Below are 19795 nucleotides of genomic sequence, written 5' to 3'. Positions count from 1 at the left end.
TACCGCTCCTAAGGAACAAGGGTTTCGTGCAATACCGTCCTGCTTTTATGTGGCTGCAAATGGCCTCAGATGTATTGGTATGGAAGGGCCTGGGATCATTCCTGAAGGGAGCTACTACTTGGCGAAAAAATGTAGAATTTTTAGAGTCATTTCTTCTTATTCTTTTTCAGTTTTTATGAATGAGGTTTTTATGATGGGTGTTTTTATTACATATGGTTTTTATCTGTATTTCAATAATTTATTGGTTGATTATTTTGCTGTAATGGATGAATTTTTTCATACCGAATAAAGTTTCTTCTTCTTCTTCAGTTTGACTGGTCATCTTTTAACAATGTCCGCCAACATGTTTGGGATGCACTCCGACGGATGTATCCAGATAGACCAGACATTGGAGCCCTTATGGCAGAAAGTATAAAGACAACTGAGGATATTGCAGAATTCATAACTAGAATGAAAGAACGATGGGTGCAGGAGGTAGGATGTAACTGGGTAAACACAGGAGGAAATGCAATTTTGTTTTATAATTTATTAAAGCGAGGCCTTCCCACTGATATACAAGCAAATTTAGATTGAGTGGTGGGAATAGAGGCTAAACCATGGCCAGAAATACAGGCCCACATAATACATTATTTTAAGCGAAAACAAGAAAAAGACAAGGAGAGGACAGAACAGGCAGAAAGGGCCGCCGCGACTTAAGAAGCCGAGTACAGACGGGGCACTTGTGACTGTACCACCAATGTCTGTCACAATGCCAGTACAGGTACAAGCACCAGGAGGACAACCAGCAAGTGATACAAGGAAGGGACAGGGAAGTTTTACAGAAGAACAAGGTTTAACACAAGGGAAAAGACAAGGAAGCTATAGGGCAGGACAACAATGTTATTAATGTGGTAAGATGGGCCATTTTGCAAGAGAATGCAGAGCCATGAAAAACAATGAGAGAGTGCAAGGTTGGAATACCCTGCAGGGGCAGATGAGGCCTCAACAAATGCAACGGGCGCCCCAGCAGCATGCAATGCAGGGACCCCCGCAGGGCCCCCAAGCCCAGTGGGCTGCACCCCAAGGGCCAATGTGGGAAGGCGGGCCCCAAGGCATCAACAACCCTACGGAAGGACAGGCACAGGTACAGGTGGGAGGGGTAACAGTGCAAGGAGGCAACCCTTCCATTCATCACCCCAAATGTTCGGGGGAACACCAACTCAAAATTATACTCAATGACAGAGCCCGCAGATGGCCACTGTGTGTCCAATACTATTGGTAACCCGCAGGTCAGATGAGGAACCCACTGTGACGGTAGCCATAGAAGGTCGCCCCTATAGGTTTTTAATCGACACTGGCCCACCAAATTGTGTATTAGGGAAGGAACACTACCACTTTCTTGCAACTCAATAGACACACAAGGGTTTTCTGGGGCTGTGAGCAGGGTTCCATTCACCAAATCAGTAAACATGATTGTGGGAGATAAACAAATTGAAGGATCACTACTGTACTCCCCAGAGTCACCAGTCAATCTTCTTGGGAGAGATTTAATGAGTAAACTGAACATGACCATCTCCTTCCTGGAGGATGGGTCAATGGTATGTTACACACCAGGTGTCACACCAAGCAGGATATTGTCTCTCATAGCTCATGAGGAGCTCGGACAACAGGTCAGAGCAGTTCCTGTCGATACAGAGGCTTTTTTGCGCGGTGTATATGCCTTGATAGCACACACACCAGCACTACGAGGGAAAACAGTGCAGTTACCAAAGGAACTGCTGTTCAGGCCTTACGAGCCTGTGGATCCTATTAAAGAACCTGAAATGATATTGGAAATATCCGCCCTTGAAATAAGATCAACATATGCTGTGTTGCTGGCAACTGACAGAAGACAGGAGATGTGGGCATCAATAATATTCACAGATCCTGGGGTTAAATTAAGAGATATATCAGATAACAAAATATTTGATGATTTCCCACTAATTGAGACAGTTGTGTTTGAGATGGACATTGCCATTAGAGCGCAGCTACAATACAGAATAGTGTCCAGACACGCACAAGACCAAACAATAATTGAGAGAGATTTGGCAAAAGTCCCAGAGGTGTTGTAGACAAAGGGTCCATATGATGTGGGACTGATTAAAGGGGCTGAGCCTGAGAAGATTACTTTGAAACCTGGAGCAATTCTGCCCAGGATACACCAGTACCCCTTGTCCAAGGAGGCAGAAGAGGGCATTCTCCCCGCAATACAAGCATTACTTGAGCAGGGAGTAATATATGAGAGGTCGACACCATGCAACACTCCGATTTTCCCGATATGCAAGGCAAAGGGGGGGACTTGGAGAATGATTCAAGATTTCCGCTCCCTTAACGATGTAGTGATACCAGAATTTCCAGTGGTACCTGACCCATCAGTCATACTAACCAACATACCTAAAGAGGCCACTTATTTCTCAGTGGTCGATCTCAAGAATGCATTTTTTAGTATTCCACTGCATTATGACAGCCAATATTTGACTGGATTCACATTTAAACAGACCCAATACTGCTATCAGCGTCTTCCTCAAGGCTTCTGTGAATCTCCAAGCATTTTTAACAGAACAGTGAAGAAGGATTTAGCAAACATAAACTGCAAGAGTACTTTGTTACAATACGTAGATGATATCATGGTTTGCAGTGCCACTGAAGACATATGTAGAGATGACACCATTGGTCTCCTCTGCATGCTTGCAGAAAAAGGTTACAAAGTGGACAAAAATAAATTGCAGTACGTGCAGACAGAGGTCCACTACTTGGGACAGATAATATCTAAAGATGGGAGGAGGGTGACACCGGACAGAGTAGAGAGTATTAGGAACATGTCTAAGCCCACAACCACAAAACAAATGCAGACGTTTTTAGAACTCTGCAATTATGTGAGGCAGTGGGTATTTGACTACGCCACTCAGACCTCACCACCTCTAACAACTTTAAAAGAGTCCCACACAAACGCAAACAAAGTAGACTGGACCGATGAAAGGGAGACAGCCTTCCTGGAGCTAAAGAGAGCAATAACAAATGCTCCAGTGTTAGGTACACCTGATTGTAATAAAGCTTTCTACCTCTTCTGTCATTGTAATGGAACGACGATGACAGCAATACTAACTCAAAAGACATCTTTGGGACACAAACCAATTGCCTACTACAGTGGGCTGCTAGATCCCGTCATGAAAGGGCATTATCCATGTGAGCAAGCTCTGGCTACAGCAGCTTTTGTAGTTCAAAAGAGCATCACCATAGTGATGGGATCACCTTTAACACTGCATGTAGAGCATGCGGTATTCACTATCTTGTAAAAGAGCAAGAGCACCCTTACAACTCAGAGGGTATCTGGATATGAAGTAATACTGTCAATACCATCCTTGCAAGTGGTACGGTGTTACACAGTTAATCCAGCGACATTCTTTGCACACCCAGTTTCTGATGATGAACAAGTACATGACTGTGCCACTTACACCCCAGAGAAAGAGAGTGGGATAGGAGAAGATCCCATCCCTGGGAGCATGCTGCTCTTTGTTGATGGGTCCTCTTTCATAGATCAGGAGACTGGGATTAGGCACTCAGGAGCAGCTGTTGTAAAAGCCGAGCAGCAGGGATCCTATGACACCTTACAGATAGCGAGTCAAATACCACATCCATCCCATTTCTCAGCACAAGCTGCAGAATTAGTAGCTATTACTGAAGCGCTGCAACACGCTGAAGGACTAGAGGTTACCATTTATTCAGATTCAGTATATGTCACCACTACCGTGCATTCTAGCATTCACCGGTGGGAAAGGAGGGGATTTCTTAAATCTGATGGATCCCCTGTAAAGCATAAAGATCTATTGGCGCAATTGATAAAGGCTTTAACTCTGCCATCTAAGGTAGCAGTTATAAAATGTGCAGCACACACCAATCAGCAATACCTTGTCTCCAGGGGAAACACCTTGGCAGACTGGGCAGCAAAAGAAGCAGCTAAAACATCTCCAAATTATAGTGAACAGGATGAACACACGTTAGAGATGATGACAAGCAGGCAACAGAATTCTACTGAGTTACCACCCCCATATACAGAGACAGCACGATTACATTTACGCGAATTGCAAGAACAAGCACTACCTCATGAAAAGGAACTGTGGGAGAAGCGAGGGTGTATACAATCACCAACAGATTTCATCTATAGGCAAGAAAGCACAGGTAAGCCAGTGATGCCACAAGCCCTGTTCTACACAGCCCTAGAGCAACTACACCTCCCTGCACACACTGCCAAAGAATGCTATGCTACAGACAGATTGGTTCATTCCACAATTATCTGAAATGATTACTATGTATATTGCATAATGTGCAGTATGCCAAAAATACAACCCTAGACCCACACTAAAAGTAATTACTTCAACAATACCACGAAAATATAGATTTTGTTGACATGATTGAGAGATGTAATAATTACAGATACCTTATCGTGGTGGTCTGCCCCTTCTCAAGGTGGATCGAGGCAAGACCATGTGTACATAATGATGCTAAAGCAGAGGTGATACCTAGGTGGGGAATCGCAGAAGCGATCCACTCAGATAACGGCACACACTTTGTTAATGCAATGTTTCAGCACATCTGCACCTCTCTAGGAATAAAGCATTAATTATCATCTGTTTATCATCCCCAAAGTAATGGTACAGTGGAACGCCTTAACGGCCTGTTAAAGAACAAAATTAGTAAATTATGTGTCACAATGCAGAAGAACTGGCTGTATTGCCCTCCCCTGGCCTTATATGCCCTCAGGAACCAACCAGGAAGTGATCATCACTTGACCCCTCACCAGATAGTAATAGGGCGTCCCATGCCAACTCCTTTAACAATAGCTCGACAGAGGACAGATGTTCAGAAGACAGCTGAGGTTTTAGGACAGGAGATGAGTAGTTATTTATCTCAGTTATTGAAGTCTGTCAAGTTCTTCTCTAAACAGGTGGCAAGACAGGAGAAGTGCACCACCGCAGCCCAGCAGACCAGTCCAATCTCCGTGGGCCAGCAAGTGTACATCCACAATTGTGTACGACGATGGAGAGACAGCAAGTTTGAGGGGCCCTACTTAGTTACCCTGAGCACCCCATAGCAGTGAAGGTGGAAGGCAGGAAGCCATGGATACATCTGTCAGACGTTTGATTGTCCCCAGCTTCATGTCACACATCACCATCTTCACAGGAACTTTTAGAGGAGGGCAAAGAAAAAGACAAAGGGCAGCGTCCTTCCTAAAGAGGCCAGCGGAGCTCCTATTCGACACTGCTGGTGGACAGTTATGTATTTCGATTTTGTTTTTCTGTTCATGTTTTGTTATGCTAGCAATTACATTTCAATGGTATTTTAGCCCACGCATGGCAATGTGTCAGTATACTAAGCGCTTGCAGAGAGAAGTATATAAATATGAAAATGTATCCCATAATATTCATGTTAGTTTACTAGACAACATATGGTATCAGCACATGACAGAGATAGGCATGCAGACTACTAATGAATCATGTTTTGTTTGTTCCCTGATTCCACATGCTAGTGACACAGACAGGCTGCACTCGTCAATAGAGGTATCTCCAAATATTACTCAATGTTTATTACATTTGTATCTTTGCAGAATGAGAGCACGAATGCAACCCTTATAGATAAGACAGGGAGCGTTCCTAGTAAACACCACACAATATGAGGAGGAGTTAGCCGATACAACAAATGTCCTGACAGATCACAAGGAGTTAATACTGAAGTTAGAAAAAATGGCTGGGACAGGGGTAATGAGGTGCAAGAGTAAAAAATGGAAAAATAGAATATTAGAGCAGGGAATGCGGAGAATGGCTGTACTCGCGACTTCCTTCCGGATGGAGAGGTCTTTGTTCCTTAGTTACTGTGCACACCCCCTCCCTGGTGATTCCAGGGGTGGACATCTCAAACTTACATCCCATTTGTCCAAGCAAAGGCTACTGCCCGCTGGCTGCAAATAACCCGATGGGAACTGATGAAGACCATTAACGCGACTGAAGATGGGTTCAATGCAGTCAAGGAAGAGATGCGGGCTGTGAGGGTGATTCTTATGCAACATAGGTATGTGTTAGGCTTGCCATGACGGCCATGGAGGGTGGGGTTTGTGCCAAAATCGGAACTGCCTGTTGCACATACGTGCCAGCCAATGATGCAGACAATGGAACAATAACGGAGGCCATATAGACTCTACATAACCTACGGAAGAAGATGGCAGACGAGGGGGTGCCCCCGACGTATGGTTTTCGGGGTGGTTTGTATGGATGCCATCCTGGTTGTCAGGACTGGTTAAGGGGTTATTCCCGTTACTTGTGGTGATCTTATTGATCTTATTGATGTTTTGTATCTTTCAAATAGTGGTAGGATTCTGCAAGAGGGTTAGCCAGAAGTTGGGTGGGATGTTTACTATGAGGGTAGCCAGGAAAGTGCAGGAGGACGAGGACAACATATATACACTAATGAATGTATGTGGCAGGGAAGGTGAAGAAGTAGTTGAAAGTTCAACTAAAGGGGGAAATGTTACTGAAAATATAGAAAAAGGAGAAGGCCCACTTTTGCTAATGCGTGAATTAGGAGGAAGATGTGCAGAGTCGTACATGATCAGAGATGAATACAGGCCCAGAATGCTCATGGCATCCAAACTGAGAGCTCAGGACAGGAAGCATGGAAGCAAGACAAGGACAAGCAGAAACATTTATTCATATTGCAGCTGCAAGTAGAAGGCCATAGAAAGGTTGAGTCATAACTTGATAACATACACACGGGGAGGGCGCACATTCCAATCCACGTTAACAAGGGAAGGACACACCACAGTGGTTTTAGAAAGGGAACACAATAAGCTTTGATGCTTGAAGGCCAGCAGCTGTGCAAGGGAGGCCAGACAAACATGGTTCAAAGTCTGGAGTTAGTCAAAGGAGAAAGTACTGATATCCTTCAGAACGTGAGATAAAAGACATTGCGGTTTATTAACAAATGTGCTCATGACAGATGTGTAACCTTCGCTTTTCTGTAAATGCGTAATTAGATGCTTTCTCACGAGAAATGTGGCTTCATGCTAACGTAGGTAGAGATACAATGTACCAAGCAGGCGCTTAAATCAAAACGCATGACAAGTGATAAGACGCATTCAAGGTGTCGTCAACATATAAAAAGGGCTGTTTGAACTCAAAGTTGAGTGCGGTGTCAGTCACAGAGCTGTGCTGCCCTCCCGGACGTTATTCATAAAAGCTCATATTATTTGCCAAACAGAGTTGTGTTGTTCTTTTATTCCTGACCCTACACCAATAACAATACATAATAATAATCATTGTCATAGATGTGACGTATAATATATCCTATATTATCATCTCAGTGTTCATATGACATTTAAAAACTACTTGGCCTTGTGATTTGTAAATGTCATCAAAACACCTCATTGGAAATATAGGCCTGTATTACCTACTTACCTGTTATGTATTCTCTCTCTCTCTCTCTCTGTCTCTCTGTCTCTCTCTCTCTCTCTCTCTCTCTATATATATATATATATATTAACTACTGGTGGTCACCAGTGGGTAGTTAGGATCATGTTCCCATAGAAAGTTGCTGACTTCTCACCTACTTTTAGCGTGCAATGCAACAGACGCGCAGCGCTAATCTTTAGAAGGGACGGCAGTAAGTGACAGTCTGTTTGACCTATGCCATTTTTTTAAAACATAGATGATTTTTTGGATTTTAAAGCACTTTTTTAACCTGTACTCAGTGTTTCCTGAATTGACATCTCTCGGCTAGGCCGGTCCGTGTTCAGAGACAGACATTGCCGATCTCTTAGGCAACCATTTTTACCTCCTAGTTGGGGCACGTTTTACCGCTGCCATTTTGGGGGTCAGCACTCTAGCAGCTGACTTTTCACCTACTTTTAGCGTGCAATGCAGCAGATGCGCAGCGGGCTCGCAAGGCAAGCCCGTCTGGGCTCATCCGCGTCCGTCCGTGTCCGTCCGCGTCCGATCAGGCCCAGGGGCCAGTACCCCTGCCCGATAGGGCTCTAAGAGAATAGTCTATGATGCCAATTTCCTCGATGCATGTAGGCCCGCCGCCTCGGAGACAGGAAAGAACTCGGTGGAATACACCAAAGCTGTCCCGCTGTCCACAGACAGCCATACATTTTATCCTCGCAGAGTAGTATCGGTATTACCCATACTCAGGAAGAATCGGTAAGCACTTTTTACTTGGCCAATTGTAGATCCTTAGTGGCACACAAACTAGATATCAATCTTCTTCTAAGTACACAGAGACCCTTAGTCCTATTTTTAACAGAGACTTGACTTCATGAGGGTTCAGAGCCTGATGTAGCTCTGGCCCTGCCCAGTGACTATTTAATAACAAGATTGGACAGACCCTCGGGGAAAGGAGGGGGAATTACCATTATTTTCAAAGATACAGTGAGAGTTTCCACTTACCCCTTTCATCTGCCCGATTGTGAGAGTCTTATTTTTTCCATTTATCTGAATCCTCAGTATAACTTGACGGGCACCCTAATTTATCGTCCACCAGGTCCAGCACAACAGTTCCTCAACGCCCTTCCTGAGAAGGTCGCAGAACTGATTTATACCAGACCGAATTTCATGATTCTCGGGATTTTAATATTCATGTGGAAACTCTGAACAATGCTGCTAGAAGCCTTTTAGACAATATGAAAGCTCTAGATCTTTCCCAATTGGTCAGAGGTCCCACTCACAATAAAGGGCACACTATTGACTTGGTCTTTAGTAACTCTCCTGAGTTAAGGGCCCTCCCCTCTTCCTCCCTAGCCTGGTCAAATCATATGTTAATCGTATTGACTCTTACTCTCAAAAAACATGTCAAGACCTCTCATACTAGATTTCAACCGTATAGACGGTGGCACCTGTTGAATGCCAACGAATGGACTGGCATCTTACAGAATTCTAAACCAACTCCTAAGGGAAACATAGCTGACTCCTCAGTAGCCTTTAACAAGTGGATAACCAACAGCCTTGATGCCACGCTTCCGTGTACATCAAGGACAGCTGACAATCCGGAAAAAAGGGCCCCTTGGTTCTCCCCCCAGCTTCAAGTGCTAAAAATAGACTGCAGGTGCCTTGAAAGAAAGTGGAGAAAATCCTATGATAATTAAATTAAGAAGAAATACAGGGATGCTATCAGACGATTTCATGTTGAAATCAAAGCAGCGCAGAGCAATTATTACGCGACGAAGATAGAACAAACAGCAAATTCTCCTAAAGAAATCTTCCACATACTCAAAGAAATAGTATGTCCTCACGCTCAAACTGAAGACATAGAAGCCTCTGTTGAACAAAGTAACGATCTTGGCTCTTTTTTCAAAAAAAGATTGCAGACATCTATTCAGCTTTCCCTAAACAGTCCTACAGCCCCCAGGAGGGGAGCGGACAAGGTGTTACGGACACTGCCAATCTAACTAGGATCCCGGCTCTCTCCATAGAAACAACACTGAATCTTTTAAGCACTCTCAAATCTGGATCCCCTCTAGACCCTGCTCCTCCTTCAATCTTAGTCCAGGGGGCGTCAACTATAGTTACCATTTTAACAGATTTATTAAATCTATCATTGACCTGCTGTTCCCTGCCACCTCAGTGGAAGCATGCAATCTTAAAGCCGTTGATTAAAAAACCCAATCTGGCCCCATCGGTGCTGAACGATTACAGGCCTATTTCTATGCTACCTACCACCGCAAAAATTCTGGAAAAACATGTTAATACCCATCTCTCTAAGTTTCTGAGGATAACCAGATTCTTCACCCCTCTCAGATGGGTTTTAGACCCTCCCACAGTACTGAGGCAGCCCTGTTAGGAATGACAGAAGAAGTCAGGAAGCGAATGGACCAGGGTAAGGCCTCCGCAATTGTACTTCTTGATCTGAGCACAGCCTTTGGCACAGTTGACCATGGTATTTTACTCCATAGATTGAGGGAAATTGGAATTAGCGGAAACGCCCTTAAATGGTTTACAGAATTTCTAGATGGTAGAACTTTTCAGGTTCTCGATCGCTCTTTCTTCTCAGACAGTTTCAAGGGCCTTTGGGGAGTACTGTAGTTTCCTTCTCCTCCTCTCATGATTCCTTTAAATTTCAGCTTGCCTCTTGCCTACGGGCGGTCTCCAATTGGATGGCGGAGTGAAAGCTCAAGCTTAATAGAGATAAAACAGAGGTACTGATCATGGGATATCATTCACTCCCATCTCAAGTAATACCTATCCTGGACCTAATAGGAGATCTTCCACTGCCTAAGGACCATATCAAGAGCCTAGGTGTAAGGTTAGACCCTTGGCTCACTATGGACCATCAGGCAAAGAAAATATACTCTACCTGTGTCGGGATACTCAGAGTCCTCAGAAAAGTTTGTAAAGTTCTCCCCTTCATCGCCAAGAGGCTCATTGTACAAGCACTTCTCACCTCACGACTAGACTACGGAAATGCCCTGTTTTTAGGCTCACCGAGCTATATTAAAAAGAGGTTGCAGGTGCTCCATAACACGGTGGTGCGCCTGCTTCTTAAATTGCCCAGATATCATTCAGCTAAACCTGCCCTCACGGCTCTTCACTGGCTTCCCATCGAGCAGCTACTAAAGTTCAATACCTTCTGTTGTATTCACAGATCCCTTTATGCTAAGGGTCCCCCGCTTCTACACTCCCTAGCTACCTTTTACGAGCCAACTAGACACCTTTGGTCTTCTTCAGCAGCATTAGCAGTGATATCGCCTATTAAAAAAAGTCAAATGGGGCGGAAGATCTATGGCCTTTGTTGGTGCTAAGCTTTGGAATTCTCTGCCTCTTTCTCTTCAGCAGACTAGACATGAATTATCATTCCGTCTTTTAAAAACCTGGCTGTTCTAACTTCTGCGCCTTTTGCCTAACTGATGGAGATTTTTGCTCAAAGTGCTGGGAAGCCTGAGGGCAGCTATGCGCTATATAAATCTAACATAACGTAACATAGATTTTTTTTTTTTGATTGCCTATACCTTTGGCGTTGTTTGTCGAATCTTCATGCAATTTTCCATGTGTACCTGTAATTCTTGTTGCACACTAAAGTATCGGGGTGATCCAAAAAGCAGGGGTTGAGAAAAAGAGGGGGGGGGTCAAAAATGTGTGTTTCCCATGTTAATTCCCATAGTAGTTTTGAAAATGACTACAGCCTGAACCGCTGGATGGAATTGCATCAAATTTGGCAGAAACTTAGCTTTCGGTATGCAGATAACACTTTCAGTTATTTGGTGTAAATCTGTTCAGTAACTATTGAGAAATGTAAGGAAATCCAAATTTGGATACCTCTGGCCTCAACGACTTCGCAAATAATGACGAGCTCATGCAGGAAATTGGAGAGCTCCAATTGGCTGCCAACACTTCAACCAGGAAGTGCTGGCAGCCATCTTGGGACTTGGCTTCAGCTGAGTCCCTTACAAAAAGTGAAAAAAAAGAAAAGGGATCAGAGTAGAGACACCAGAGGGACCCCAGGGCAAAACAGCATTTAAAAAAAAAATGGTTTATAGCAAGTTTGTGATGATGTCACAAATTCGTGGTATGGTGGGCTAGTTCTGGAGGCATGGTTAAAATAAAGGAGGGGGTGCACGGAGCCCCTTCCTTGGCTTATTCCTGCCCCAGGGACCGCCTCCTCCCCGGGGCTTTTTCATTCATAATATGCCGGGGTGGGAGGGGCACAGTCCCGCACCCCAGGGACCACCACTTCCCTAGGCCTAACTGTATTTAATGTACTAGTAAGGGTCCCATGAACCCTCCCAAGCCCCAGGGACCTCCAACCTCCCCGGGGCTAATATAGAATTATGAAGAATTATCCCCCCCACCGCTCTGGGGACCACCACTTCCCTAGGGCAAATAGTGAAAGAAATGCAGGTGGGGGCTGCACGCCCCCCCCACAGCCCTGATGACCGCTACCTCCCCTGGGCTTAAGTATTGATGAATGAAGAGGTCCGCATGGCCCCCCTCACTGGCCTGAGGACCGCCATCGCCATGGAGCAATTTACTTAAATTATGGGGGGGGCTGCATGGCCCACCTGCAACCCCGGGGACTGCCACCTCCACAGGGCTGAATTGAAGGGGGTCCATCACAGACCCCCGGCTCCGGGGACCACCACCTACCCGGGGCTATTTACATGTTGGAAAGGGGCCACATGGCTTGGCACTTGGTGAAGGCAAGATACCTATAACTCGCGCTCTTGCCATGCACTGCTAATTACCCCAGATATTACAGCACTCATGACAACTTTTACAATATCAATAAAAATATGACAGAAACATTAGAAGACAAATTATTGAAGATAAAACTGTACATGGCTCTTTAATTCCTTCGACCGTGTGCAGCGATGTTGGCCACAGGGCCTGTCTCTCTGGGTCTGAGACTAGGTGTGAGAGGGTGTCTCTTGGTGTGAGAGTGGGTGTGAGGGTGTCTGTCTGGGTGTGAGAGGGAGTCTCTGCGTGTGAGAGTGTCTCTGTGAGTGGGTGTATGAGTGTCTGTGCGGGTCTGTGAGTGGGTGTGTGAGAGTCTGAGTGGCTCTGTGAGTGGGTGCGTGGATGTCTGACTGGGTCTGTGAGTGGGTTAATGAGTATCTAAGTGCATGTGTGAGTGAGTGCATGAGTCTCTGAGTGGGTGCATGAGTATCTGAGTGGGTCTGTGAGTGAGTCTCTGAGTGGTTCTGTGAATGGGTGCATGAGTCTTTGAGTGGGTGCATGAGGCTCTGAGTGGGTCTGCGAGTGGGTGTTTGAGTCTCTAATTGGGTCTGTGAGTGAATGTGTGAGCGTTTGAGGTGGTCTGTGAGTGAGTACAAGAGTCTCTGAGTGCATCTGTGAGTGAGTGCATGAGTTTCTGAGTGGGTCTTTGAGGGAATGCATGAGTCTCTGAGTGTATATGTGAGTGCATGGGTCTGTGAGTGAGTGCATGAGTCTTTGAGTAAGTGTGTGAGCATGAGTTGGTCTGTGAGTGTTTCAATGGGTATATCAGTAGCTGCATGAACGACTTGACCATAAAGGAACCACACCTGGCCGTTTATCCAACAAGATTCCACAGTTTTACATAAAATGTCTACCCAACTGAAGTACTTTCTACTGGTTAGTTAGTAAGTACTACCTCGTTGGGTAAATGTCCAGTGTGTAATCTACACTGCAGCTGCGTAATGGACCACAAGGAAATGTCTCCAGGCAACCTTGTGTGCACTTAGCAATGTGATTGTCCTTGTACGTCTTTCTCCAGAATTCTGTGATAACATGAATCCTGCTATAGAAACGCCAAACAAAACTACAAAGACATAAATCTCCACCAAACCAGGGTTCTCCTCTTATCTATTTGATGTAAGTACTTCTTTATTTTGTGGAGAAATCCTCACATTCCTCGGCATCAAGAACGCGCCACCAAACTTGCCTTGAAACACACTAGGGGGGACCTCTTGGTAAGCTGTGCATCATCCTTGTAAAAGGCAGGAAGACCTTTGCATACTACTAAGGTGGACAGCACGGGGCCAAGCAGACAGAGACTTAAGATGATTTGCACATTTGCATCCTTTTTTAAAGCAATTTAAAGGGAGACCCCTGGACTCCTGGGGAGGGGGCCACGTGGCCCCTCTTTCCAGCCCAATTTTGGCCCCGGTTGCCCCATCCCCTGGGGCCTGTCCCTCATTTAATAGGGTAGGAGGGTCGCAATTTCAGCCCTGGGGACCCCATCACCCACATCACATCACCCAGGGCCCAGCAATAAATAAATAAATGGAGGGGCCCAGCCATCTGTCCTGGGTGCCCCTAGGGCACACAGTGTGCAGTGGGACTGCGGGGGCCTCAAGGCCCAGCGGTCCCATTCAGCCCCCGCCTCCTGCAGGAGCCGGAATTGCTTTTGTACACAGGGAGCTGCGAAACATGCAACTTCCTGTCTGCAAAAGCAATTGTTTAATCTCTTTTTCTGCTCACACTTCCACAGGCTGGGAAATAGATGAAACCTCTGCTTCCAGCAGACAAGAGCACTTTGACAACTCTCATCCGCTGGAAGATTTGTGCTTGCTCTGACTTGACGGGAGCTGTCAAAGTTCCCTCCAAGTCAGAGCAAACTGTTATGTCCCCGGGTGGGCACCCTGGGACATAGCAGGAGATGGCCCTGTGGGATGGTGGTCTCAAGGGCCCTGTATGGCTCCAGGAGGGGGGAAATATTTCATTTAGTCCTAGGGTGGTGGTGGTAGCCAGGGGGCTGTGGGGAGGGGCACATGGGCTCGCCGCATAGATTTCAGCTCCAGCCCCAGGAAGATGCGGTCCTAGGGCTGTGGGGAGGCCTTATGGGCCTCCCTCATTTCAAGTTCCAATTCTGCCCTGTGGAGGTGACTGTCCCCAGGGAGGCAGGGGGGTCCCAGGAGCCCCTCAGCAAGAATTTCATTTTTAGCCCTGGGGAGGTGGCAGTCCCCAGGGCTGTGGGGGAGGCCAAACAGGCCTCGCTCATTATAAATAAAGATTTTGCCCCAGGGAGGTGGTGGTCTCTGGGATGCAGGAGCCACCCGCACCTTTCTAAATGATAGCCTCAGGGAGGTGGTGGTTTCTGGGGCTTATAGAAGCCCCAGGAGAGGAGCCTGTGTGCCCCACTCCTTTTTCAATCCCAGAGCTAAAGCGTAGTCCCAAGATGGCTGCCAACACTTCCAGCTTGAAGTGTTGACAGCCAATCAGATCCCAGCACGAGATTTGCAATATTTGCGAACCCTTGGCACCTCCAGATATAAAAATTTGGTTTTCCTTTAATTTGTCTTAAACTACTGAACGGATTAACACCAAATAACAAAAAGTGTAATCTGCATACTGAAAGCTACCTTTCCGCCAAATTTAGTGTAATTCTGTCCAGTGATTCAGTCTGTAGTTTTGTTCAAAACTCCTATTTGAATTAAAATGGGAAATGCACTTTTTTGGCCCCTGCTTGACGGATTACCCTGAAACTTTCCATGCACAACAAGAATCACCGGCACACTGTTTTTTGACTCGTCAACTGACGCCAAAGATATAGGCAAGTCAAAAAACGCTATTCCTATGGAAACATGATCCTAACTATACCTACTGATGATTGCCAGTAGGTAATATATATATTTAGTGTATATTAATATTTTTTTTCACTTGAAAAACCAGAGGTTACTGTGACAGTATAGTTAGGTTCCCAATTTACTCGCACAAAAACAAACAAATTCAGGAGTTATAGTTAGAGTTTTTTTGGTTTTTTAAAACTCTGTTTTATTAAATTTTGTTCGACAGAACAACAGAAGATAGAAACAGTGTAGTGCATATCAGTGCGAGACATCATATTATGTACATAACCCCAGAGTCGAAGAAGAGGCGTGTAATAAACAACAAACTGAACAAAGCCAAGTAGTACAACAGTGGAAACCCCCAACCTCCCTTACCAAGAATTCGCTGAGTAACCAATTCCTCGTTATACCATGGGCATAACAACACAATTACACCACAGATGGTTGTCACATCTTCCGAACCACACAACAACCCAAGCGTCAGACCTCATCTTCAGTGCTGCAATCAGAACTGGACTCCTCCGACCCCGTGAAATGTTCCAGTAATGCCCCAGGCCATTATATCTTTTAGGGCACCCTCCTCCCTACGTGTCATTCTCATATTCTGCTCCTCAGCAGCACCCCTCTCCAGTACATCTCGGGTCCAAAAAGGAATGGTAGGGCTCCGAACACTCATCCAGCCTATCGCCACTCTGCGTCTAGCCAATTCCAATGCAAGCTGTGCAAGTCTGTATGGGATACGCTTGCCCTTTGATCTACCCATCACACCTAAAAGACAAGTTAAAGGTGTCGCTTCAAGCCCCAATCCTGTGACCCTATCTGTTATCCGGATCACCTCCCGCCAGAAGTGCTGCACCTCCCTACAGGACCAAGCCATGTGGAGAAAGGTAGCGCCTAGCTCCCCACATCTAGGACACCCAACCACCTTAGTCTGGTCAATCTTATTTAGACGGGCAGGCATGCGATATACACGATGGACAAAATTAAAATATAAGAGCTTAAATCTATAGTCCTCACCATGCACAGTTTTTTGTTTAATGATTTAACTTCTAATGTTTCATTGATATTTTTATTGATGTTATAAAAGTTGTAATGAGTGTTGTAATACCTGGGGTAATTAGAAGTGCATGGCGAGGGCACGAGTTATAGTTACTTTAGACAACTTTATTTACATGTGTGGGGGCCGCCCAACACCCCTGCAGCCCCAGGGACCGCCATCTCCCCGGAGCTAAAGACATTGTGACACAGAAATGCAGAGAGGAAAACAGAGGAAACTATTGCTCTCCCAGAGAGGGAGCTGCATCTTTAGAAGTTCCCTCTCAGTGACAGCAATGCCGGCGCTCAGAGGAGGTGGGGAGCCAGCTGGGACCTTGGGGACCTTCAGGCTCCCCCGTGGTCCCCAGCCATTTTGACTGGGTGCCCTGGATGTCACTCAGGTGACATCGCCGGGCCCCAGGTGATGGGGTCCCCAGAACCAAGATCAGCCGGGCAAGGGGTCCTGGGAATGGGAGGCCACATGGCCCCCTGCCCCCCAAAAAATAAATGTTTAGCTGGACCCAGGGAATGAGGTCCCTGGGGCCGAGATTGGCTCAGGAAGGGGGGTTATGCAGCCTCCTCCCCAAAAATATCAATAAATTAATGCAGGCCACCGGGGGATGGGGTCTCTGGGGCCAAAACTGGCTGTGGGAAGTTGGCTAATTCAGCCCCTAGCAGCTCATAGTGCAGAGTAGAGTGAAATGGCATCGCGTGGAGTATGCATGGTGTGGTAGCACACTGCCATTACAGACAATACATTTTCAATCGAAATGATCATGACATTTTTACACAAATAAAGTTTTACTACTAAAATTGTATAGAGCACAAACGATAATGTGTGGAAATGGCATCACCTAGTGTACTGATTTGTTTTGACCATATTAAAGTATTTGTTTCCAACACACTTCAGAATCAACAAAAAAATGTTTTTTCATTTGTGCTTCGCTAGTTCTAATATATTCTAAAATACGTTTGCTGTTCATTTCAATGTTGTTGTGTGCTAGAAGTAACTCTTTCCTCTACCCCAGTATCCAGTAAGATTGTCAGGTAAATCCTCTTACTTTGAAGTCAGCGAAAAATAAGTAAACATTAAGCTCCCTTGGAAGACAGAGTCTATAATATATATATACATATATATATATATATATATATTTAGTTATAGGTAGGACCATATTTCCATAGAAAAATTGTTTTTTGACTTGCCTATATCTTTAGCACCGTTTGACAGATCTTCACAAAATTTTCCAAAATAAGTGTTGCCATGATTCTTGTTGCACACAGAAAGTTTTGGTGTGATCTGTCAAGTGGGGGCAGGGAAAAAGGGGGTGGTGAAAAAAGTTGTTTCCCCTGTTAATTCCCATAGGACCTTCAGACGGGTATACAGCCCGAACCACTGGACGGAATTACACCACATTTGGCAGAAAGCTAGTTTTCAGTATGCAGATCACGTTTGCTTATTTTGTGTAAATCCATTCAGTAGTTTTTGAGTTATTAAAGGGAAAATTAATATGTATATCTCTGGCTTCGGTGACTTCGCAAATATTTCACAAATAATTTGCGAAATTTGTGAAGTTTTCGCAAACATGCGTGAAAAAAAAGCATTGCAATTGCCTGACTTCCACAGGACTAGAAAGTTGGGCCCGACATTTTATTTCACAAGACACAGTCCCCGGGGGTGAAAATCCAAATTGAAAGTGGCATAAGGGGTCATGGTGAAGGTACCCTCTCCCCTGGGGTGTGATATAGATGTGTTTTAGGGGCAAATTATAGGTTTAAAATAATTTTGTGTCACCATGCGTAATATTTGCGAAACTTTTTTGGCATAACGTATAGTAATTAAAATTGCTCTACATGAAAAAAAACATCTAAATTAACTGAAAAAAATTAAAGTTACAGGGACGTTATAGTTAGGTTCTGAATTTACTCGTACAAAACCATAGAAATTCAGGAGTTATAGTTAGAAATATTTTAATTAAATATAACTCACGCCCTAAGGTAACTATAACTCACGCCTTCGCCATGCACAACTGTTAGAAATTGAGTCTTTGGTTGGCAGTCAGGTTACCCCCTGTCCAAGCAAGGACCATCATTCTAGTCAGGGTGAGTCACAAACAAATTATCCTGTGCCCATCCTTTGGTAGCTTGGCACTGAGCAGTCAGGCTTAACTTAGAAGGCCATGTGTAAAGTAGTTGTGCAATAACACAGTATAACACCACAAAAATACACCACACAGTGCTTAGAAAAATATATAATATTTATCTGGTTAAATGCAGGTCACAACAATCAAGATTCATTTATAAAATGATAAAAAGGAGTCTTTAGTCTTGAGAAAGCAACAAGTGTCTCATGCAAGCACAAAGTACCTGGCTTGTGTTCAAGTTCTCTGCAAGGGAAAGCAGAGGATGAGATGGGTGGAAAACGGGGAGGTGTGCGTTGGCTTCTCCGGGCGCACACAGATGATGCGTCAATAATTTTCCACGCAGGGAAGGCTTTGCGTCGATTTTCAGCTCACTGACTTGGAACCTCTTCGGGTTGCAGTGTTTTTGGATGCCCCGAGGGACAATGCAGAGAAATACTGGGTGTGCAGGATGAAGTCACTGGAGCTGCATCGATTCAGTGTGCGATGCGTGGAAATTTCTGTCGCACAGCAGGTGCTGCGTCGATTCCTCTTGCAGGAAGTCAGGCTGCGTCATTCCGGCTCAGCTTTGCGTCGATTCAGTGGGCCGTGCGTCGAAGTTCCGGTCACAACGTTGGCTATGCGTTGATCTCCTCTTGGGGAGTCGGGCTGTGTCATTCCGTTTCGACGTGCGACGATTCTCTCACCACGATGCAGGCTCTGCATCGTTTCTGGCAGGCTGTGCGTCGCATTTTCGCACAAGGAGTTCTCTGCAGGATGAAGTATTTTTGGTCCTGAGACTTCAAGGAACAGGAGCCAAGCTCTATCCAAGCCCTTGGAGAGCACATCTCAGCAGAAACAGAGGGCAGCCAGGCAGCAGGGCAAGAGTAGGGCAACAGTCCTTTACAGAAAAGCAGTCAGGTGAGTCCTTTGGGCAATCAGGCAGTTCCTCTTGGCAGGTTACAGGTTCTGGTTCAGAGTTTCTTCACCAGTGGTATCTTGTCCAGACGTGTCTGAGTTGGTAGGGTCAGAGGCCCCCTGTTTAAATACCCAAATGTGCCTTTGAAGTGGGGGAGACTTCAAAGAGTGGCTTAGAAGTGCACAAGGGGCCCTTTCGGTTCCATCCTGTCTGCCAGGGTCCCAGTAGGGCGTTTGGCAGTCCATTGTGTGAGGGCAGGCGACTGTCCTTTGACATGTAAGTGTCAGGTCCTCCACCCTCCCAGCTCAGGAAGACCCATTCAGTTTGCAGATGAATGCCGGGTGACTGAGCATCCTGTGTTTAGGGTTGTCTGAGTGAAATGCAGAAGGGAGATGTCAAGTAACCTAGCCAGACATGGATTGTAAGGCACAGAAGTATTTAAGTGCAGAGAAATGCTCACATTCTAAAAGTGGCATTTCTAAAATAGTAATATTAAATCCAACTTCAGCAGGATATTGTATTACCATTCTGTCTGTACTAAATATGACCTTGTTGCTCCTTTCAGATCAGAATCTACCATTCAAACGGTATATGAGGGTAGCCCTAATGTTATCCTATGAAAGGAGCAGGCCTCACAGCAGTGTAAAAATGAATTTAGGAGTTTTACACTACCAG

Source organism: Pleurodeles waltl, chromosome 3_1, assembly GCF_031143425.1.
Source record: "Pleurodeles waltl isolate 20211129_DDA chromosome 3_1, aPleWal1.hap1.20221129, whole genome shotgun sequence".
Classification (NCBI taxonomy): Eukaryota; Metazoa; Chordata; class Amphibia; order Caudata; family Salamandridae; genus Pleurodeles; species Pleurodeles waltl.
This window is presented reverse-complemented; position numbering follows the sequence as displayed.